Here is a 25,976-nt window from a genome sequence, read left to right as displayed (position 1 = left end):
CATAATAATTATATCCATCTTTTGAATGTTGTCTTACATTGAGTCCTTAAATATTTTCAAATTAAATTGTTCAATTTTAAAACTCCAAGCATGGTTGTTTTAGTCGAGGAGCCAAAAAAAAAAAAAAAAATGCTTGAAATATGAATTAATAAAATTCTATCCCATATATTATCCTGCTTGGCAAGGAACAAAGTGCTTGTAAGAGAAAGATAAATCTAATTTAACGTTATAACTCTTTTAATAATAAAAATATATAGATTCAAAACCTCTTCAGTGACCCTGCCTCGCACAGTATAATTCCCTAAAACTTCTAAGTCACTCAATGATAAGAGGCTGATCTAAACGCTTCCACTGCATTAATCAAATACCAGGTCTAATTAAAAGAGCCATGCACAAAGCGTTTTCAAAATGTTGCTCAGGTATTGCAATAATTTCTGATCACCCAAGCCTGGAAGACAAATAATTAGAGCTGCCAGAGCATTCTGATGAGTGGTGTCAGCATCTCCCAGTGACCTTCCCTCCACTAATTAATTTTCATCTTAAGAAAAGAGACCCTGTTGTTGCACATTATTAATTGAGTTCACTAAAAGATGCGCCTGATTAATTTTTGTTGATAATACTTGTCATTCTAGGCAGCGGCTGTAATCATTCTATTGAGTTTTATTTTTTTAAGTTGATCTAAGTCCTTTGCAATGTGACTGATATATCTGATACAAAAATATCATGCATAAGGGCATATCCTATAATGTGTCTGGGCTATTTTTCATTGCAGTTGTTTGCCAAGGTAAAATGAAATGTCAGCGGGGAGTTGTCTGAGCTGCTGGAAACTGCAGAGTCTCATTTCACTTCACCCTCCTAGCTTAGTGAGGCCACTAATTCTCATGATTCCCCAAAAGATCCCTGCACCCATATTGTTGCCTCCTCTTGGGTTTTATGGTGAAACATCCAATCCCCAGAGAAAACACTGCATTCGTCTCACAAGAGTTCTTCATCTCATCTCTGTTATTACCAAAAGATTTCATATACTTTCCCTTTGTCCTCAGAGTGGGGTGGATAGTCTGCTGAGTAATTCCAGCCTTTTGACCCTGTGTCAGAGCCCAGAACTCGGATTGTTGCCCTGTTCATTCATGAAATATCAGGATTAGGAAAAACAGAGAGCTATATTAAAGTATTTATTTCATTAACCAAAATTAAAAAGGAAATTCTACATCTAATGAATGTAAGCTGTACTCTAACGTGGGAACATTCACATGTCATTGAATTGAACTATTAAAATCATCGCTTGTTTTCAGTGGAACCTCTAAATGTAGAATTAATTTCTTGGGAAAATATTGTGTTTCAGTTTCTAAGTGAAAACATTTCATATGTATTGGGAAAATGAACTCACAATCCTTCTTAGATTTTAAAGAGGTTCAGCTAAGTGAATTTTGATGAACTCACCTAAGTGAATTTTATGGATAGATGTGCTTAACAATTAACAGGACAATGCTTAATAAATGTCTTTTTTGTTTTGCTGAATCTGAAACCTTTGTAAAGTATCTTGAGTCTTTGTTGAAACAGGCAAGGTTAGGTTTCATCATCCATGCTATATTTTTGCTATATGCTATTTGCTTAGAAGTTTAAAGGAATTCATAAACTTATAGTATAGAAGGAAAACAAACAAAACTATGTCTCTTACATTTCTTTTGAATCAGCCTTCTCCAGTTCTGTTGTAAGCATGTTTCCTTATTCTATTTCCCAGTAGGTGAATGCAAGATGGCTCTAGGCCATTCTAGATCTAAAATCAAATCAAGTAGCCCTATCATTTAAGCCAAATTCACACCCCTCCATGAGTAACCTTCAATGGAGGGAAATGTGGCATTGGTTCTCTAATAGTAGAGTTCAGGCTCATTATTATCAATCAATATCACTATTAAATATCCACCAGGAATTAGGCACTTTGTACATCTTCTCTGAAATTGTGGCAGACCTAAAGCTGAGAGATTTTATGCCATGTCATTCCCAAGAAAACAGGAATTGAACACCCTAAGATTTGGGGGTAAAGGTATTTCTCTTATGTGAGTTGAAAGATAGATTCATAATGAAAAAAAAAAAAAAGGCAGCCTGTATAGACACCAAAACTGCTGTTTCATAGGATGTTTTATTGTCACGGTATTTTGGAACTGAAAAGAACTTTAGACTTCACCTGACCAACCACAACATTTTACGTATAAATAAACTGATATCCAGAATATTTGATTAACCACATAACAAAGGACTTAATCCTTTGTTAAGTGAAGGAAATGAGTAAAAGAACAATGATGAACACTAGCACATATTTAGTTAAAACACCTTTATTTAGAAACATGAGCAGTGCCCATTCTCAGGAAGTAACACTACACAGTTGTTTTAGAGCATTGCTTAGGTATCCATGTGTATCGCCATATGTGTATCTATCAGGACTGATGTCTTTTTTACACTATACTATTTTGCTGTACATATTCAGATTATTGCCTTTTTCAGCTAGGAGGTTAATAAATAGAAGAACAACAAGGAGTGAGATGAAGAGGAAGAAAAAGTGGGGAGAAAAGGGAGAGAGGCATAAGATTATTTGGTCCCATCTCAAATTTTTTCTTATTATGCTTTTAAACTTTAACATGCAAACCTAGGAAGGGTTGCCTCCATCTGACAATTTATGTGCAAGTGTAATTTCTTTCTTTCCTTCATAAAATTAACCTCAAATATTAAGCAAATAGGGGAAAATAAAATTGGGAAGGTTTTACATTATAGTATTACTCATATGTTCATTTTGTATAACTTCTACAAGGTAGAGTCTTACTGACACTGAGGCACATCATACTGACCGATCTCAAGAAGTGATAGTGTATTTCCAAAACACTTTAAGTGACACATGTTAGGGTATGATTTTTATCAATGGGAAAAAAAAATGTCACTTTAATATAAAGAAAGCATAGTGATCTTAAGGGAACAAACTTTCGGTCTTTAGGGAAAGAAAGACAAATAGGTTCCAGGATATATTCTTGAGGACAAAGTAAAAGAAGATGGAGTGGAATGTCAGGAATTTCTCTGAATCTGGTAAGTACAGCTGAAAGAACACTGAGACTTAGAAAGGGTCTTTTTTTTTTTGAGTGATGTGATTTAAATCAATATGGAGAGATCAACTCTGGCTAATATATCTGACATTAATTTTCTAATCAGATTTCACCTCTATTTTGTCAGCATTCTTTTCAGAAATCATCAATATTTTACTTGGATGAATATATCATAATCTTTTTACTTTCTCTTGTGGCTTTATTCCTGTTTTAATAATATTTCATTCTAGTAATTATATTTAACCAAACTAGAAACTGAAAAAAGAGGTTCTCTGAACTTGGAATCTGACTTTCAGCTATGTTATCAAGTGGCAAGTGGAATCTTCAGTTTTGTTCAAAGAATACTTATATAGAGTAGATACCATTAAATAATATTTGGCCCTAGGATGTACATCTATCTCAGCTAATTAACTTCCGTTTCCACCACAATTTATATTGACTGAGCTGTCCTCAATTCAATATATATTTACCTAATGAGTAAATGAATTTACAGTATCTACAATATGTGTGCACATGGCATCTCCAGAGCCGCAAAGACACTCACATCTGTACTCAATGTGAAGGAAATGGTAGCAGTGGGGCTCAGAGAATTATGTATAAGATCTGAGGTTAGATTAACTGTGGGAGTTATTATGAGAGAAAAAAATATTCTGTGAGATTTGGAGTCAAGCAGTCTTTGGTTGGAATCTTCTTCCTCCGAGAAGTTACTTAAATTCTCTAAGACTCAATTTATATATCAATATACTATAAACACATTTTACATTCACCTCACAGGATTGAGAGCAAAGAAACAAAATAATAAATATGAAAGTGTCCAACCCAGGGCCTGACACATTGAAAGAGTTCAATAAAAATTATTGTACCCTCTGTTGAGGTTGATCAATCCATTTTACTCACAGAGTGCTATTTTAGCAGCCCAACTTCCCTGACTTCTTTTCCCTCTCAAGCAAAGAAAACATGAATTCTCTGGAATCACAGCTGAGCCCAACCAAGTGGGCCTACTGGTCAATACAGACACATACAACACAGGCTTGCTTCTAAGACTGGTCAATGTTTCATGATAGTGATGGAGCCCCAGAGATGTAGGACAAAGTTCAAATCCTTACTCAAGGTCAAACTTGTTAGAAAGTTTGAAATCTGACTCTGGATTTTGAACACACAATGTGATATATAGAAGCTATATTACAGAATTGTACACTTGAAATCTATGTAACTTTACTAACTATTGTCACCCCAATAAACTTTAATTACAAATAAATAAATAAATAAAGTGATTATTGATTTTAAAAAAAAAAGTTTGAAATCATGTCATGAATTATCTCATGTTCAGAAAGTTTTATAACTGGTTGCTCCGAAGTTTTTAGATGCAAATAAGGTAGGAAAAGGATGCTCATTGGCAGTGAAATTTAAAGTACCACTTATACTGTTTTTCAACCTGAATTGAAAAAAGAGTTTTAAAGCTTAGAAGACTGGCAAACATCATGATGTATGGTAGTTTAACTCCTTAAATGGAGTTTTACTAATTATCGACAAATCTCACATCATTTAATTTTTTTAAAGATGTGTTTAAAGATGTGTTTGACCCCAGGTTTTGAAATACCTTTATATTTGACCTAAAAGGTACCTTCAGCCTAGCCACTTTTAAGGATAATTTTGACAGAAATTTAGCTTTGGCAAGTAGCCACACTACCATAAGTTTTGACCTTGAGTGAGTTCCAATTTCTGGTAGTATTTGAATAAGTGACTTTTAGATGAAAGTAAGAGGTCAAGAAATAAAGTACCAAAGTTATCAGAATTGATTTTTCTTATTTCTTTCTCATTAATTGCCTGTGCACTACTTCTTCCTCTTTGATTTAATACCTTCTGAAAATTTCCTTCATTTGTAGGTCATTAACAGTAATTTTAATGTAGGTCTTGTCCTATTATGACAAATTCCAAAGACTTATCTGAAGCAATGTGATAGAGTGGAAAGAGCTTTGGACTTGGAGTGAGAATGCCTGGATTCCCATCCTGGTTCTACCACTAACTAATTGGATAAACTATCTTTACCTTAGATGAGATGATGATAATCAGCTCTCAAACCTCACAGGGTTTTTACATGGTTTAAATAAGTTTTTGCCTGTAAAAGCATATTGAAATCCGTAAAATATTGCACACATAAGTCATTACACTAATTAAAGTATGTTTTTGATTTATGGTCTTGAAAATTTGAGGATCAAATATCGTTTCAATAAATGACCCTTGGAAATAATTTTTATTTTAAATATATATTGAAATAAATATGTTTGTATCCATGGAATTTCAAAGTTGCCATTCCTACAATAATTATATTCTAAAAAATTAACCATGTACAGTAATAAGAGCCTCCTAAGAGGAAATGCTGCTACTATCATTATCCACTTAGAGTCTATTTTCAACAGTTTTCTGAAAGATTCTTTCAAATAATGTCAGATCTTTTCACTCTTCTATTCAACACCCCCCATTCCCCTCATGTACTAGTTCCCCAAATCCACATTCTCTCCTTAGGCTCTCTGTGTCAGTCAGTGCCTGGGAGCCTTTTCTCCCTAACATGGCTAACTCACTCATGGCACGCAAGTCTTTATTCAAATGTCATCTACCCAATTAGACCTACCTTGACCTCTCTACTTAAAACTGCACTCCTGCTCCACAAACCCAGTAACACTTACTCTACTCTGATTTTTCTTTTTTTCTATAGCACATATCACCTTCTAATACTACATGATTTGCATATTTATCATGTTTATTGTTTGCCTCTAGCCACCATAATATAAACTCCACCAAGGAAAGAATTTCATCTGTTTTGTTCACTGATATAAATCATATACTTCCAACAGGGCCTGAGTGATACGATAAGTGCTCAAAAAATTATTCATTGAAAGAATGAATGATATAATAATGTTACCACATATACCTTTGTCAGTAAGTATATTGCCTTCTCTGACCTGTTTTTGTGACTATCCACAAGCTTTTACAGGAGATATATATATATATATATATATATATATATATATATCCTGAAAAAGGTGGGAAATGTGACTATAAAAAAAGAATGAAATTATCCAGTTCTTCTAAATACAGAATCCATGATCTTAGAATATCTTTATACATTTTTTAACCAATGGTGTTAACAAGATTTTCTCTGCCCTAAGTCTACAGAACATGACAACATTAATCTCTTAGTAAATTTGCATAAAATTTGCAAATATAATTTCATGATTGTAAAACCAAAATCAAAGTATAATATGGCAATTTCATCGACTTAATCTTCCAGAATTCTATTAAGAAAGTAATCAGATTTTCTTATCATTATTTATTCTTTTTTCAATGCTTATGGTCATCATTCTGCTATTATCTAGAGGTTGATTAGTAATTTTTTTCCCCTTCATATTTATCCCAATGTTTTAGTTGAGATTAAACTAATTATATTTAGTACCTAGAATCACCTCTTTCATTTTTTAAACCATAATACATTGCCTTTTAATTTATGTTTAGAAATCTAAAGTTTCACACCAGTTCTTTAAAACCCAAATATGTATTGGGTCAATAATTCTGCTGCTTGGGCATCTTATACAGATGGGAAAGTTGGTGTCTATAATAAGGGTTGTGCTATTCTTCCTTTCATTAATTCTGTGATTTCAGTCATGGTAATTGTGGTCTTTGGTTTATTGTTCTGAGCATCAGCCTTCCTTTCCAATTCACGGCTGTATACTAAAATGTTGGTTCGATCCCCACATTTCAAATATGAAACCAAGTCATTCATTCTGATCAGATCATTGTAAATACTGGTGAGAATCAAGCAAAAAACCAGAGATGGTCTTATCAACGGGTCATGATTCTTAAAATGACATGTACACATAGTCTCTGTACCATTAGTAGTTGGCCCTCTCGATAATACCACACAAGAGTAAATCCATTCGTGCAGTCACTGTACTATGAAAGTTATTATATTTTTTAATTCAATCACTCAGTAACTAATTTTTAAATACTTTATCCAACTTTCTTTTCTTTTCTTTCTTTCTCTCTCTCTCTCTCTTTTTTTTTTTTTTTTTACTGGCTGAGCAACAAGAATGCCATAGGGTTACTGAACACATTTTCTAAGGATTTTCATTTTTCTTACTTCTAATATAAAACTTGAAGATTCCCGTTTCTCTTTTGTCTTCACTAATCATGACTTACTCAAATGTAATGCACTTTCTCTGGTTTTTAGGGGAATTGAAATATTTATCAAAATTGAAATGAAAGGTAAACTTATATCTACTTCACTAGATGGCAACTATATGTCATATGTGAAGAAAACTGAAGTATTAAACCTCCTTAGTCTCTTTGTGTAAGTAGGACTATAAAGACATTTAAAACAACCGATTTCATGGTGTTTCTTTTCTTCTTTCTTCTGTGTATAACCTGGTTTGTTTTCTAAAGCTTCAAACATGAGTATACAACATCATTCTATAAATTTGTTTCTTAAAATTTCTCCATTCCCCTCATTAGTTTTTAAAAGTTTCATTATTTGCTTCCTTACCAGAATATATTTCTCTAGAAACATGATGTGGATATTACCCAGGTGTGCTAACACCAGGGTTTTGGCTATTGTCCAGCTTGAACAATTAGTTAAAATTCTCTTTTAGTTTTAACCAGATGTTACAGTCCTCATTTCCTGACCTAAAAGGCTCTTTCAAATTATGAAGAACTTTTAAATACTTGTCCCAGTCTATTTCTAAGCTAGCTCCACCTCAGTGCTAACTTAATATGGTCCAATATTTAGTATGTACATATAATTAGTGAGGTTTATACAATGTTTGAAACAAATCAGACTTAATATTTAAATATAAGAAGGCAAGCATTAATTATCAAAGATTTACACATCATATATACATATTTTAAAACTTCCTTTTGCTATGGTTTCTGGTTGAGATTTTTAATTATAGAAGAGATCAGTGAATTAATTTGAGAGTTTTCTAAATTTCAGGTCGATTCATCTATACGACGTGACTAAACCTTTCTGAAGGTATATGCTTTTTACCCATTTTGCTGTTTATTCAGGACCCAGTCAATGCTGCTTACATTGTAAACCACAGTATATATTTACTACCATACAATGTGATGTGCAGTTACATATTTTTATATTTGAAGAATTTGGAAAAAGCCACCAGCAGTCAAATTATTTTTTAGCCCTAATAAACATTCGTCACCCATGATCACACCATTTAATCTATTTTTTTCTCTTACAGAGCCTTTTATTTCCTTTATTTAGTTAACTCCTCACAGACCTTCAGGAAGCCAATTTAAAGTCACTGCCCTTACTCATCATTAATTACTGAAATTACCAAAAGAGTAGCTGCTGTGGGCCCAGTAGATGGGCAAAAGCAGCTCCTCTCAATTCTGAATAGTCAGAAACGAGGGTTGGATGGAGACAAAGAGTAAAAGAAACATTTTAAAGGTCCAATCAACTGATTAAGACAAAATCCTCAAGGTGTGTGGCCTGTGCAGTAGACTCCTGGTAGAAAATACTCGCCAGAAGCTCTGCTTAACCTGCCCTGTTTCTTAACTTCAGCAGCTATTGAAACCAAATGCTTAGGTCTTTTAAATGCTGCCTTTGGGTTGGGGGTGGGTCCGTGTTTAGATAAAACTGAGTTCAATATTTCTTTATTAATTTTAATGGTACAAAAAGAATGGCATATCATTTTGACATAGAGTTCAAAGTTACTGTGCAAGCACTCTGCCATTAATCTTTAAAATATATTTGCTGGGTGAGCAGCCAACGTAATCCTGCCTAAACAGATAGGAAAACAGAGTTGGTGATAAGGTGACTTGTTTAAAGCTGTCTGACAAATCAGGAAGAGAGAGGAAGCCCAAGTTCCCACCCCTGCTCTGGGCTGCGGGTGCTTCTAAGGGCACATGCTCTCGGGAGAACAGCAAGGAGCTGATCATTGGGAGTCACAAAGCACTGGATAAAAGGGCCTCGTTCTGATCCTTTCCAGACCCTTCAAAAGAGAATTTCATGAGTGAAATTTCTGGAAAGTGTAGAGGAGAACGCCACAAGTGAAAAGGAACATTTTTTTTTTTTTGTCATATCAGTATTTTGAGTTGTATTCTTTGCATTGCGTCAGCTTTTAATTATCTGGAGAATAATTATCCATTTGTGGTTTATTAAGGCCCCTTTCTTCTCCACTGCTTCCTGCCTTTCGGCCATTTCACTGCTCATTAATATTTGCATCAGAGGCCAGACCCGTTCGTTTGCTGGTGAGTCTGGTGTATAGATTTGGTGGGCAAAGAGACAGAAACCATTGAATATGTGAAGTTTAGTGATTATCTTAAGGTTTAACCTATGCATACTAGACTAGATAGTTGAACCCAATAACAAACTATAATATAAAAATTCATGTGTCAAGGGAAAGGCCACTCCCTTTTGCCTTTCATTCTGCGTATCTACTTTTCTCTAATTCTATACTTGATGCTTCTTATCGAGGATAATTGAAATTTGACAAAAGGCGCAATCATCTGTCTGACAGAATTTTGACAATGCTCACTTTTTTTAAAACTCTGCATTTCCCCACCCCTAAAAGAGAAACCTCAATAAACACATCATACATTTATTGAGAAATAAATGAAAGGTGTGCTTCTTCCATGTTATTTGTGGGTTGGTACATAAAATACAGCAGTCAGATTCCTGCCACCACTCCCCCTCAAGGTTTGTCCCCGGTGACAGAGCTGGTGCAGGTGGTGGCAGATTAGTAAGAAGTCGTGATTGCCTCATGAATCAGGGTGAAGCTTCTCACAGGTGGCAGTTAGTTTGAGCTTCCTAGTCACTCTAGGAGGTTATATATCTTTTGTGATTATCTCTCACAAGGATATCCTTGAAGGAAAACGAGGCTGCCTCACCAAAGCACAGCTAAATGAAACAAAAAGGAACAGTGACAATGGAAGACAGCAATGGAGAGGATTCCTCCAGAACCTATACAAACAAAATGGCGTGTGCTGGTGAACTCTCTCTGCTGCTGTTCAAAGCCCTGTTCCTAGAGCTATGCTGACCACATCAAAACAATGCTGCTGCATAAGCAAGGGAATAAACAAAGCAAAGACCCATTAGCTCTGTTTCCATTAGACATGCAGAGAGTAAAAAAAAAAAAAAAAAAAAAAATCAATAACAGGCAAACAGAAGATAAAATTGATAGGATAGAAATGTTAATTTTAGAGCTTTAAAACAAGGTATTGCAAACAATGGCATGCAATAAAACCTTAAAAACTATTTTTAAAACTTTCAAAATCATTTACATGGGGAAAAGAACTCTAAGCAGGAACATATACAGCATATTAAACTTTAGTGCATTTTTAATGACTTGTCTTAAACAAATTATGCATGAGATAGATTACATATCCCTCACCCACTTAACAAAAAGGCATACCCATGAACAAAAAACAAAACCAGGTGGCTTTTAAAAAGAAATTAAGTGTATACTTGGTGACTGATTGGGAGAAATGCCAAGTGATGTAAAGGACCTCATAGAACAGAGTTCTTTTGAAAGAAGCTAGATTGATGGGCTTTTCGGCCCAGACTGTAGGCAGAACAGTACAAACAATATCAGTCTCTGCTTTTGGATTCCATCCTGTAAACGTCCTCAGTAGACAGGGCAGAGGAGCTGAAACAATAAAGACTTTGGGATAACAAGTCTTAGATTTCAGTCCCAGCCCCACCACTTAATAACTGCAAACTTGGACAAGTACTTCACCTCCCCTTCCTCTCCTCATTTGTAAGATGGAGATAATAATAAGATAATAATAATACTGTCTTATTTTCCTCACTTGGAATAAGCCCAAGTGTTGGTATTTTTTAAGGCCCCAGCTTATTACAATATACAGGCATGGTTCAAAACCATGGTCTAGAGCATTGGTTCTCAAACTTCAGAGTCATCTAAATCACTAGGAAGAATTTGTTAAAACAGAGAACCAAGCCCCACCCTCAGAATTTCTGATTCGGTACATCTGGGGTAGAGGAAAATGTTCCTATTTCTAACAAATTACCACGTAATTCTGAGGCCACTGGTCCAGGGGCCACAATTTGATAACTTCTGGTCAAGCCTCGTGACTAGCATGGTCTGCAGACCGGCAGGTCAGTGTCACCGAGGAGCTGGAGTACAGACCCACCGAGAACTTGTTGGAAATCCTGAACCATTCTGTTCAACCAAAATGGGCCTTTCACAAGATCTCCAGGGGGTTTGCAGACCCATTAAAGTTTGAGAAGTACTGCTCTAGAGCATCTTCAAAGGTAGTGGAACCAATAAGAAAGTTGTGAAAATCTGCTGGATGGTGCTTGTAAGAAGAGCCCCCCACAAACTGAACAACAAAAATCCAGGGTTTTGGCATTGGCATTTCCCCCAAGGAAGTCCTGTTTGTGAAACTGACAATATACACCCATTGGAAACAGCTATTCTCATCAAAGGGCATTAGACCCACTGTTGTAGATGACAGACGGCTGGGTGCACGAGTGAGCAGTGAGGCCAGGTTCAACAATTATAGTATCTTTCCACTGTTAATGTGAATTTTGTTTCCTTAGAGATGATCTTTCCAGTCCTTCCTTGTTCTCTTTCCTTTCGTCCTGTGGAGATTTTCCTTGTGTTTCCTGTGGAGTGTGCTTATTTTGTTTCTAATGATGGGCTTGGTGGTGATAAGCATTTTGGTCAGAAGCAAAGAAAGCTGAAAACACCAACTGAATTTTCCATCAGGGAGTTCCTTTTAGGCTAAAGAGTCACTGGGTTAAGTGTCAATGATCTAATATCAACCTAGCATCACAACAACCCCTTCATTCAAACAAGGCTTCCCATTACATGGAATACCAATCTGAGCACCAGCTTCACATTTGTGAGATTTATACGACCATTTAGAGAAATTCCTCTTGTAGCTCCTCTGATAACATCACTGGCAATACAGAGCTGAATGGTTCAAATCAGATTTCATCTCTACTATGTAGTGGTTTAGTGTTTGAGGATGAACTTACAGACTATTAAATTTATAAAAAACAAAGACAAATATACAACATAAAACAATTCAAGCTCCAAAAGCTTTATATTAGCTTTTGGAATAGAACAGCTGCAAGAAGAAAAAGGCAGTGAAGATTAAATCTTTTAAGATTCAATTTGTCTATCCTGCCATATAAGGCCTAACCTTGATGGAGACTTAGAATTATGACTTTATTTTAGTCTACAACTAAGCAAAGCAACAGATATCATTTTGATTGTAAGTTTTATGGTAAAATCAATGAGAAATTATTCTAATTTTCAAGTGATATTAATAATGTAAGTATTATGGCAATAATGCATATATTACAATTAACAATGAAACATATAAACACATGGATTTTTCTATTTTATTTCCATAAGTGATTTCTTTCTTAAAGGTGAAGACATGGTGAAAAAATAAGTATTATAAACTATTAGAACTGAAGGGAAGTTTTAGAACTGAATTATTTTTCAGCCTTACAGTCTGTTTTTTTCTTACCAACATAGGGAGAGAGAGCTAGAGAGAGAGAATCTTTCTCACACAGATAAATAAGAACTCCAAGTGCTGTCTCCATAGAAGGAGAATTTCTTCTACTTCCAATAGTTCTTTCTAACCAAATATTTATCCATATAGGTTGTTTTTTGTTGTTGTTCATTTGTTTTTTCTTGAAACCAGTTTACTGCTGAATTTAAATTTTCTCTTAGTTTTATGGAAATAAAAGAGTTCATGTTTCTCCATTGCACGTGATGGGAATCTTTCTGTTATCTACTTTCAGACAACTGACATTATTAACAAATAGCATTGCATAATTCACCACCTCTCTGTAGGAAGAAGTGTGATCATTCCAACGGTACTCCATGTAGAACTGAAAGCAGCTCAATTATCCTCTTGTGTCCTATATGTTTATCCCATAAATGATTCATCCCTACAGGAAGGGATGGTTTGTCAAAAAGATACCATACCTATTGGAAATATTCCTATTTATGCATATACTAAGCCCTTAGGATTAGTAAATGTTGTTGAATTAGTGTTGTCCTAACAAACAAAATCTCCTAGGCCCTTTTTTTTTTTTTAATACAGTAACCCAAATAACTTTTCTCAGACCTAACAGGAGATATGGGAAGTTCAGAATTGGGTCTATATCCTAGTTACATGGTAATGCCTTGAAGGCAGGACTCCACGCACCTGGCACCAGTCACCTGCAAGCGACCCTGCACTCTGCTTGTTGAGTGGACAGATGGAAAAGCAGAACTTTCCCCAGTTATAAGCACTATGTGTAACCATTTCCCCAGCGTATAACCACTCAGTTCTTTCCTGTAAAGAAAAGGGCTTCATCCTGCTAGCAGTGGTGAATAATGGATGCTGGGTAAGACCCTTGTCCAAGCAAGAAGAGACTTTGAAGTTTTGAAATCACTTCTGTTACCTGGACTAGGATATTAGCCCCTTGAAGGCAGGTTCTTTGTAAACCCCACCAGGCCTTGCGCAGAGCTTTGCACATAGTACCCAGTTGTTGGTTAAACGAAATTGAATTGACTCAGTAAAAGCCAATTACTGTCGCCAAAAATAAATACATTAGCTCACTGCTCCAAATCTTACTCATTAGCGTCGTCCTGTTTTAAACTCTCCTTTTAAATTTTATGTTATTTTTTGATTAGGTAATGCATGCAGATGGTACAGAACTCAAAAGGTAGAAAAGGGAATATAGTGAAGAGTAAGTCTCCATTATTCTGACTCCCAGGACCTCACAACTCGTTGTGGGAGAGAAAATTTACCATTTCATAAAAGGAAGTGTTCTGTTGTTGTTGTTGTTTTTAAGTACCATGGAAAACGAATAGCTTTTCCTTTAGCACTTTAATCCTCCATTTTTTCTTGGTCCTTTTAGATCTGGAAAATACTTTCTCCTAGAAGATAAATAAAACCCAGAACACCAGCTGAGATCTGCAAACAGTATTAGCAAGGCTGGCGGTAGCAAGTCTAAAAGCCATGTACCTGAGACCAAAAGGTCGTACAGTGCTTTCTCCTCTGCTATCAACAAGAATCATATTGCAAACAGCACCATCCAGGGTAGGTCTTTCCTTTAACAACCATGCGCCCAATACTAACCCACTGTGATAAAAGTTTTCATGGGCGGGTTCCTGTGTATCTGAGGCTCTCTCTCAAAGACATTCAGACAGTCGAGCAGTAGTTTAAGAAAGCAATGAGTGGTTTGCTGCTTCTTCTAATCCAGTGCGTGGAGATAAACCACTCAGAGTAAGAATAAAGATTGAGGATTAAGATAAACTGACAGAGCATTTCTACTACAGCATTTCCTGATGTTTCAAATCTCCTCTTATGTTTTTTTATTTGTTTTGCTTTGCTTTGTTTTATTAGATTACATGAACCTTTCACCTATATAGTATAAGAGTACAGAAACATCGTTAAAGCACAGAAGAAAATATGTTTTTTGTGTGCTAAAAAACTGCATTTCTGCCCTAACGTTATTAAGACCATTTATGACTTTACATTATATTTCAGTGACTTGAGAGAAATTGTCTAACATTTCTTGATATCTTTAGCAACCTTTATTCTAAAATGATTTTAAGGAAGGGAAAGAGAAAGGGAAAGAGTTAACATTATATATATATATATATATATATATATATATACACACACATATAGAGTTTTATATATATATATATATATAGTTATATACTAATTATATACCAACTATATATATAGTTAAAATTGTAATACTCAATATATACCAATAACAAAAGGTGAATACAAGTCACGTTTGACTTCTGCAATTACAAGAGGTGCTCAAAGTGGTTACCAACGGCGTCCAGATACTTCTGACTATGGCGAACTACCATTTGAGCAATGTTGACCAAAGTGTCCACTTGTGTATATTTTTTTGACACCCCTGGTACATACACACACATACATTTTGGAGAAAATGACAAATGCATCCTATGAGGAATTATGAAAACATTTCATCCCATGCCAGTCTCTTTCACACCATCCCATAACATTGGCCTCGACCAGAGATAACTGTTTTTCAGGCATCAGATGAGCATTAAATTGTCTTTGGATAGTTTTTAAGCACCTGAGATTTCAAAGGTACTACTTCATGCTACATTACATAAGAGAGTACAACAAGCAGATCATCTCAGGTATTATGAGTTTGCAAATCAATTCCACAACTCAGGGTGCTATTTTGTTCTCAGAGCCGTTGGTGTAAAGTGCTACATAATTTGAACAATCACCTGCTAAAACTTGCATGCACATGCCTAATGCTGATTTTTCCAAAATACGTGATAATGCATACTGTATATTAGAAGGTAAGATAGAGCCCTTAACGTTCCCCTGGGGATGTCCCTCTCTTTTTCTTCTCTTTCCAATAGCGATGCTCTTTGCTGCAGTTTTTTCTAGCCTAAAAATGTTTTGTGAATTATTTCAACTTTGAGAAAGTGAGTCAGATTTAATCCAAAAAGGGAGATAGTAGCATTTACACATTTCTGGAAGTAGCAACAAGATAAATCCAATGTGATAAATCTTTGTGGGCTAGTAAGTGGATTTTTGTTGTGGAAAGCATACATAGGCATGCCTAATGAGAATGTAGGGTGCTGGCTTTGGAGAAATGGGTTATTATTTATGAATATTAGGTGGTATCCAAAAGAAATGCACTTAGGGATTTAAACACTGATCTCTCCAGGGATGGAAGACATGGTACGTGATCCTTCAGAACCACACATTTTATGGGACAATCCATAAGTCTTCAAAGTCTTTAAAGCCTCTGGACTTTTCATTTTACTAAACAAGACCCTGATTTGGGATTGTCAAGGAGAACAACCTGTGCCATGAGGGAAAGAACGCTATCCTAGGAGTCAGACATTTTGGATTCATATCCTGCACCAGGACCCAGTTTCTTTACCTATAAAATAATACTATAATATCTGTCCTGCCCACTGCACAATGTCCTTGTGAGTTCAGTGAGATAATGCACTGGTGGAAGATTGTGAAGTATGAGTGCTTTAGACATTTAAACACTTAGCATTATTAATACCTGGGAAATCACTCTGACCATTTAGGATTTCCTCTATATCAAAATTGCCTCGTGGCCAGAATGCGGCTGGGCAAGCTCCTCCGCCAGCCCAGGGGAACCAGCCAATCCAATTTTATTGCTAAGAAGAACACAAGACCAGAGCTGCCAGGAGCTAATCATGTTAATATAGGAGCTTTACTTTTTTCACCAGATTTGTGTGTAACTTGTGGGCCCAGATCCTGCTTTGTTCATCTCCGTATCCCCAGCGTCCAGCAGAGTTAACTCTTGCCAGATGACTGTGAAGGAAGTGAAATGAATGAGATGCCTGCTACAGGCAGTAGACTATGTTAGGCACCTTGAGTCAGAATTCAAAGAGAGAAGCAGAACTAGGAAGTAGATCCATACTAAGAAATGTATGGATCTACACAATTGGCTCTCCTCAATTGCGTGAGCTAGTTAAACTATACACAGAGGCTGTTGCTTTTGTATTTGGTGTTGAAGCCTGAAGTCAGTAGGGCAAGCAGTGAGGACGAAAAGATGGCTGTGGAGAGAGGAAGCAAGGACAAGGTGGAACCTGCAAGGATGAGGGGGATCGGTAAAGAAGGACCAGAACTCACATCAGTGCCTCACCACTTCCAAGACTCCAGTTTTGAGAAAGAAGGTGTCCTGCAGGTGATGCTCATGCTCTTCCTTAGTGAGCAAAACATACACCTGGCCCAGGAGTGAGAGAAATCCAGAGGGCCCGGACACTGCCCCACACTAACCAGGTGAGCCAACGGATAAGTGACAATGTACATGAGCTGCAGCAGCACCTCATGCCCTGTACAGATCTTCCAACTCAAAAAAAAACGTGGTAGCAGTTTCACTTGCGTCTTCCAAATGTCACTCAAAAGGTCTCTTGTGGTCTATAAATTGTGCAGAGAAAGGAATTATGGGAAACAAATGTTACTCATCTGCTAGTTGACTATACTCAGTGGAATCCTACAGCTCTGTAGGATGATTACTTCCCCTGTTTCATAGATGATATCTCTAAAATCCCTTACATCACCTCATTGGGGCTTCAGATGCACCCACCCCTGGGCCTGAAGACCATGCCCTTTTCTTACACTTCTATCTACAGAGCAGCTAGACACATAACACATACCCTCAGTCTGGCAACCCTGAGGAAACGTTACAGCATCTAGAAAGAACTTCTTTCAGTTTCCCCATCCTCAACAGCAAGATGGGGTACAGAGCTGATGACAGACACTCTTTCACACTGTCCCTTCAATATCACTTCAAGAGGTGCTGAGAGGAATGAGTTAAGAACCCAGAGAGCACACCATTGGAGAGTGGGAAGAGGTGCGAAAAGCTGATGGAGACCTTCCAAGCCTGTACCCTTAAAGCTCGGTTTCGGTCTCTCACCTCAAATGTTCTCAGGTGCACTCAACAAATATGTAAGGAGGACCCTCCATGTGCCCAGAGGGCCTAGCCTTCTACACCTCAGGTTTCTGCACCTTCACAGAGTGAGCACCAAGACATCGTTATGTCATGCCAACCAGAAGACACTTGTCCCCTACCTGGGGCCTCCTGAAAACCGGATCACATTCCTAAATAGCATCGTCATGTCGGATGCATTTTACAGTTCCTGGTTTCTTCAAAGTACAACTGCTCATACAGCCATTTCTAGTAGTTATCCCTCTCTCACACACACTCCTCTGGCATGTCCTCAGGCTAGAAGTTCTTGTGGAAGCCACATTTTATTTTATCACAGAGTATTTTTAAAATTTGAGAACAAAGACAGAGAAGTCACCTATGCCATGGGAAGAGAAATACATGAATCTGCGAATTTGAGGTTTATTAATTTTTCAAGAAAGATTTTTTATATTTTTAAAATATATGTCGTGGATTTAGGTACAAATAATGTTACAAAGAGTGTGAGTTTTGCAGTCTTTCAAATACTTAAATAGAGATACTAAGAAAATCCACTAAAATGTAAGTCGTATTTTTAATGTCTCTTTTTGCTATTAATTGTGTGCAGAAACTGAGTGAGTGATACAACCAGTTCTATTTCATTTTAGAATTAGCATGTCTTTCTTCTCTCCTAGGCAAGCCTGAGGCGAATGGGGAAGTAGTGGAAGTCGAATATTTCAGAGCCCTCCAAACTTGCATCATGCCAGAAGGCATTGTGGAACCCATAAGCCAGAAACTTCCAAACACAAAATTAATTTATCCTCTGTCCATTCTTTCTGAGTCTGTCTATAATACCAACAATTTTGATTAATACATATGTGTATCAGGGTTAACAATGACCAGAGCTGATAGCACAATTCCTTTATACAGAAACCTGCAGAGTCTTAAGACGGGATTGATCGTTTTTTCTTTTTTTCTGAATGGCAAATGAGATAGATGTTTTATTAAGTGGTCTAGGCAAGGTGATCACAGCCAAAAAGGAAATTTGCATTTTTAATTAAAGAAAGATGGAAATTATACAGAAAAATATTGTGGTTATAAAGTAAATAAAATGTGGCTCGTGGTAAAATGTGCTTTTATGTCATTCTCCTTTAGGTAAAACGATATTTCCATGCAGCAATATATTTTTAGGAGGATAGACATCACCTTTTCCATCTCTCTTCCTATTTCACATTAGAGTTTTTTCCAAGGTCGTTAAAATGAAAGAATGACAGTAGACTTTCTTATCAACAGCTTGTTCCAACAGATACAATACATGGGTTGGGGATCAAAAAGAGCATGAGAAGCATTTCTGCCAACATTGTAGAAAATATTGAACATCTGCTATATCTGGGATCCTGGGAGTTGTAATTATAATTTTTTGAAATCTGTACACAAGAGTTATAAATATTAGAACTGTAGCCTGTGAAAGTCATGAAATATTTAACTTGTTTGGCAGGCTTAAGCAAAACTCATAAACTTAATTTAAGCAAGCCAAACACTATAGTTTTACCAATTTTATATCTTTCATGTCATTGCTTAGATAAATTAAAGCAAGCTATAAAACAGCATAGAGATTGCCGACTGGAAGTCCTGGGGGTATACAAAAAAAAAAAAAAAAAAAAAGTGAGTTTTGAGAATTAACTCATTTTATTGTTAGTTTACCTTTCACCTTTCCCAGTTATCCACACTTGTCAAAGACTTTTTAGTTTGGTGATGGGGGGATTTGTTATTCAGAAATGGCTTCAGGGTAAGGAAAGGGAAAAGCAGGCATCAGACATCTTAAGCAGGTTCTCAACTGCCACAATAAGAACCAAAGGCCACTGGTTATTTCTGCAAGTGTTGGTTGAATTCGTCAAAAACACATATGCCATCCGGAGCAAAAACCTTTCACACTTGAAAACAAAGGCCTGGGAAATAGCTCTGCGCTACTGCAGAAGTTAAGCTGAGAGACAAAGCGCGCGAAGAGAAAGCAGGTTTCCATCTTGTTAATTCTGTGGCCCAGTTTCATGGCTGAGACTTCTCCTTAGAAAGGAATATAGGTTGGACCACACTTCGCTATGTCCATCTTACACGTGGCTTTTAGACTTAGCCTATGACAGTGATAATCAAGCCAACGTTAGTGCCTATTTTTAAGATAAAAGTACTAACTATACAATTAGTTTCATCGTTTCTCCATGTACATCCTTACCCTTATCCCAAGCCCAGAATGTTCCCTGATAAGAAACTAAGGATGAGAATATTCACATTATAGATTCAGAATGAAATAAATAATTGATGATGCTACCATTTATTTCATAGCACTTTATGTATACAATCGCTTTTGCAATTGAACCTCAAAGCAACCCTGTTTATTACTCTGTGTAAGTGACTTTTACAAATTAAAAAAATATAGCCACAGAAAAGTTACGAGGTGTGCCCACGACTACACAGCTGGCAATCCTGAGCCTGGCCCTGGGGTCCCCTGAGGCTTGGTCCAGCACTCCAGTCATTCGCAAGGGAAGCAGCTGGTTCCCAGATCACTGGCCGACAGGAGACTGAAGCAGGAAGGAGCTGAGGGACTCCAAGTCCAGAGTCTTGCCAGTGATTTCCAGGACTCACAGCTTCCCCCCTCCTGGCCCTTCTCTATTCCCTGGATGCTTTTCAGATTCAGTATCTCATTGAAAACTTCCTATTCCTCATTCCCTGCCTTGTCTCTCTCTCTCTCTCTCTCTCTCTCTCTCTTAACCCCTACAAAGGACTGAAACTGGCTGTCAGCTCTGGGGCTTGCCACAGTCACAGCAGCCTTTGTTAACAAGTTAAGAATCTACAGGAATCCCCTCTTTGCTGTCTCTACACTCTGTACATGAGAGCAATCAAATAGATCAGCTGGGAGCCCCTGGCTGCGAATGCATAAAAGAGCAAATGAATAGGAAAGTTCAAACGAGATATTCACTGAAATATCCTGCTGATCCCGTTTAATTCTGCATTTAAGAAAATAATACCCATGCCAAAACAGCCTCTTTCTCCCTGAACTAAAGGGTTGATATCATACAGACTGTCTACACAGGGAACCAATTCAAGGCAGAACTGAAAGTTCTAATTCAATCCACTCAGCCCATGTCATATGTCTGGGGCCAGTCCAACGGGGCTTAGGATGTGATTTGAAAGGGCCAGTGTGAGTGGTCGGAGGCCCACACAGGCAGTGATTGATGCCTCAAGTTAACTTGGACGGGAAATGAACGTTAGGACTTTTTGCGTGTCTCCTGTGTGCCAGGCACTGTGCAAGGCTTTTTTAACATGTTTCTTAATTCGACTTCACAATAAACTTGTGGGATAGATTTTAGTATTATCATCCATCTTTGAAACAAACATTAAGTAATTTCCTTAACACTAAAAAGCCCGTTCGTGGAAGATATAAATATTGTAAGCAAATCTGCAGCAAATGGAAATTTTAAGGAGAATCTGCATTTGACTCACCCTTGAGAACTGTCTATTTCTAGGCCTGCCTTCACCTGTGTGCGACATAGAGCCAGTATGGAAGGGAATAAGCTCATTAGGCTGTCCTAGTGCTTCCCACATTCTTGGGACAGCTATGGAGATGCTAAACACAACCCAAGTTAGTTCTAGGCGAGTCCCTGTGCAGGGGGTGGGCCTGCATTTCCTCTCCAGCTCCTCCGCTCCCATCCCCCCAGCATGGTCGTGGCCTACAGAAGACATGGAGAGGATGGTCCCATCTCCCAACAACCAAGGGGGGAGGGACATGACAAGCAAGGTTGGAGAACAAGGGGCCTTGTCTTTCCTCTCATCTTCCTTTTGATCTTCATCATAGGTAAAGTTTAAAAGAAAAAGAAAAAGAAAAAGGACCAGAATTAAGGCTCAAACACTTTCAAACATGGAAATTAAAAAACACAAATGACATGATTTGACATTATTTTTTCTTTTACAAAGCAAAGTAAATTGGAAATTCCAACAGCGTTGCAGAGGTGTTCAACCCAGCTCCCACTTGTAGTCGAAAACTGCATTTCTGCTGCCCTAGTACTGAACCTTCTCGCCCACAGGAGGGCATCACCTCTGATTACACAGACAGATCAAGGTCCCGAGTGTCAGGCCATAGGATGAGTGCCAAGAGAAAGCAGAGCAGGAGTTTTTAGTGAGAGCTGCAGCGTATGCGCTGTTAGGCTCCTGGGTGCTGACACTTTGCTACTATCATTCTCTGGCAGCACACGAGCAGTACAGACTCAGGGAACATTTCCAGGACAGTTGTGTGAAAAGCAAAGCTGGTACTCCTTCAAGATTTAGTAGTGACAGAGGTGACTCCGCTAGGATTCCTGATCGAGCCACCACGTCTGGTGGGGATTGCATTTTCCACTAAGATTGCTGGGCTTGTTTACATGTGTTTTATTATGAGCTACAGTAATCTGTTCACAAGAGACAGAAATCCTGGTATATCAATCCTTAAAGCTTGTTGACATTTGTTCACTTGGCAGATCATAAAAGCCCCTTGAAAATCACAGGAGTAAATGTGTAAACCGCTTACCAAATTATATGATGTAAACGCCAAAAGAAGGCATTCTGCAGGATAAGATCACTGAATCGTGACTGCCTTCCGAATGTGACTTTATTTTGGTCTTGGGTTACATGTGAGGTGTTGCCAAGAACAACTGAAAAACAGACAAAGACATATGAATTCAGCCCAAAAGTTGACTTTTAAGTTCGCTGTCTTCAAAAAGACTGGAGATTCTTTAGGAGATGTAGTTTTGCATAAACAATCTTAGCTAACAAGTGTTTTCCCCAAATATCAGTTAAATTTTAACTAGTTCCCAATAAACATTATGTCAGTGCCAGAAATGATCTCAGAATTTTAAAAGAAAAAAAATAGAACTGGAGAAAGCTTCATGGCATAAATACAGATAAAATACACTCTGAAGTGGTTGGTAGCAATCAAACTGCAAGGGGCAAGATCACTGCCACCACTTTCCCAAGAATATCTCTGGAGAGATTTCTCAGAAGACTTGAAGAGGAATGTAATAGAATAATTATGCATAAAGCAATGGTAAGTACTATCTTTATAACAGTGCAGGTAAATCTCTACCAGAAGCTCTTATGCCTGAATTGAGGCTTAGCCCAGGCTCTTTAAGAAATCAGGTCCAAAGTCTAAAACCCTCTTTCTATTAGTATATCAGGGTAATCTCTATAGATTCAATTTTAAATCTTTTGCCTCAGTTGCCTAACAATTAATTGCTTGTATTTGAATCTTCTGTAGAGATAGTGAATTAGTTTCATTATATCTCTCTACTGTTTTATACATCATAGTAGATATTCAGCTAGAAGTGAGAAATGAAACTCAAAGAGGAAAGAGGGAGAGAGAGAGGAGAGAGAGAGAGAGAGAGAGAGGAAAGAGGCAGGGGAGGGGAGAATGAGGAATTCCCTGTCATGCATCTCTTGAAGCAACAGTAAATCTTATGGTAAGTAGTAGCTCCCAGGTCTCCAAGGTGATAGGAAGCCCTCACATGTGGAGAGCTCTTATGGATAGGAGGGGTGTGAATTCCTCCTTTGAGGGGAGACTGGGCAGGGCTTCTCTCACTTTCAGGGACCCCACCTCTTTATGAGAGTGAAAGTTATAAATGTCCTTCCTGGCATCCAGGAAGGGTTTGCTAAGAGTTTGCAAAATCTGTGACTCAGTCTACAACCCATAGACTACAGGCACATATCATACCACCACAGAATCTTACATTGATGAGGGACATTACAAGGGAACCAGTTCAACATCCTACTGAATGCACATATCCCTTCTCCAGTGTCTTCATTCAAGTCTCATCCAGCCTGCACAGATGGAGACAGGGAACACCTGTCCCCAAGGCAGCCTTTTTTATCTTTGGCCAGCTCTAACTCTCCAAAACTAATTTTCCTGGGTGGTGGGGGGGGGGGGAGGGAGTGAATTTTATACCCATTGACATTAGTTCTATTCCCTCAAGATTCTAAAGAACAAACGCAATTCTTCTTCCTGAAATATGGAGCCAACAGTCGTGTGTACCATTGGTAGGCTTTTCCTGTCCATTCTTCTCAGTTTAGGAAAAGAAGAGATGAGGTCTAAGATGCATGCAGCTGCTCCAGCCAGGGACCCTTGATTTGGGGACTCTGTGGCAAGCCTTAGTAGTACCACATCTCTGTGGATCTTTATGGAGGACAGCTCTTTGCCGGTTTCTAACATGTCAACTGTGCTACCTCTACTGACAGAAGAGGTTTTTAATTTAATCCAAATGATATATTCCACTTACCCTCTATTCACTCCACATACATTTGGCTGGTGACACTTATGTGCCAGTCTAGGTTTTATGCTCAATTCAGGGAAATTGAATGGTGATTGAGACACAATCCCTGCCTTCAAGGAGCTGATTGGCTAGAGCAAAACCTAGATGAGTGAGCAGGCAGGTCTAGCAAGTATATCATGGTTAGGATCACAAAAAGCTCAAAGAAAGGGCCCCAACCCAGTCACAGGTGCTTCAAGAGAAACTGTTGTCTGAGAACCAAGCAATAAACAAGTAAAATGGACAATAACAGAATGTCTCCCAAGCAAAGGGAATAGCCAGACCAGGGAGAGAGCACGCTATGTTCCTTGAACTGCATAGAACATAAGGTGGGTATGAACAAGTGATTATCAACATCCTGTGACTATGTGTCTGTATGGAAGATAATGTGAATGAGGTTATAGTCTACATGGAAGAGTTCATATTTTAATTATGTGTTTGTGTTTAAGTTACACTTGAATACTAAGGGTTCAAATAAAATTCTCTCACTTTTTCAAACATCTAAGCACTCAAATACAGAGAAGACAAAACCTTGTTCTTAGCTTTGTAGAGCTCAGAGTCTAGTGGAGGCAATATTTTTTTCTTAACTTACATGTGATCCAAAGCAATATTATCAAATGGTAACACTTGTTATTTAGTCTTGTGAATAGTTTTAAAATTGATTTAAGTAATTGGGCTGAGTAAGTAGTCTTCTGGGACAGAAACCCAAAATAGAAATCTCCTACTCCACAACATTCTCTCCCCTCTTAATCAAAAATAGTAACAGTAATCAAAAATAGTAATTCCTATCCTTGAATGTTAATTGAAAATAAAAATACATGTTGGTCAGAGATTAGTTCAATGACTGTTCCTTCTATTAACCTTTGAGAGTCTCTGTAGAGCTAAAATGATACAGAGTCGGAGCGGAGGCTGATGTGTGTAGAATGTGGACATGGCCAGGAATGGGTTGTAAGATGAAGTTCCCTGTGAGAAAATTCTGAAAAGGAAGGAAATTATCATTGGCAGTTAATTGTTTACCAAGAAGGAAAAAGTAGAGATCTAAAGTAAGGAGGCAAATTGTTCTGAATTCTACTTAAAAACTCCCCTTGCTCCCATTCAAGGAATGTTTTCTTGAAATCTTCTTATTTTAAATGGAGGTTACTCAATTTTGGCACTCCTGACATTTGGGGCTGAATAATCCTTTGTTGTGGGGGCTGTCCTGTGCGTTGTAGAACATGTAGCAGTGCCCTTAGCCTCTGTCCACTCACTGCACGCCAGTAGCACCCCTAAACACACACCAGTTGTGACAAACAGAAATGTCCTGTGGGACGCAATAGTGACTTGTTTTAAAGAACCACTAATTTAAACTATAGGAACAAGGAGACATAACATAGTCAAAAAAATTAGTGAGATAATGGATGGTATCTTTACAGCAAAAATTATTATAATCCTACTATTATGGATTATAAATGTTCTCGAAAATTCTTAACCTGAATCATCTTTAGAGTTTGTTTGACACACATGAGCATACCCGAATGCACTCACACACACAAATGAAGTGGATTTTTCCTAACCATTTTTATTGTGTGTTAGTACGGAAATAAGCTGTGTGCTCTATAATATAAAAATTAAATGGATTTCCAATTCAGCTTCCTGGGGTTTCAGAATAATTTTATGTTACTATATCAGTGTTGAGAAAAAAAATCTATCTCATCAAAACTATTCCAGAAGCACCTCATTTTGATAGGAAAGTACTTTGTGATGATTACCTAATAGGCAGCATTTGTTGAAATGCTTTTAATAGACCTTTTTTTATCACATGCAAAAGAATTTCAATGCTAGTTCAGTCTCCTGTTTCATTCTGTCATGAATCAATTTGTAGAGACATTTAGAAGTCAATAATCCACTGCAGCTTTGATGACAGGTGATTAATTTCTACATTTTAGAGACATAATAAGATTTAGCAATAAAAAGGCCTTGAAGTAACCTACCAAACAGCTTTAATCTCAGCCTTGGGACTGTTGCTAAATATGAATGCTTGTACACAAATGTGAATGATTTAAGTTAGTAGGTTTTATTGCAGACTCCTTGTGTTTTCATATTAATCTTGCTTTACAATCAGCCTATCTATACAATCAATTTATG

The sequence above is a fragment of the Rhinolophus sinicus genome, chromosome 16 (assembly GCF_057876585.1).
Source record: "Rhinolophus sinicus isolate RSI-liver-muscle chromosome 16, RSI-T2T, whole genome shotgun sequence".
In the NCBI taxonomy this organism is placed as follows: domain Eukaryota; kingdom Metazoa; phylum Chordata; class Mammalia; order Chiroptera; family Rhinolophidae; genus Rhinolophus; species Rhinolophus sinicus.
Note: the sequence above shows the minus strand (reverse complement) of the source record.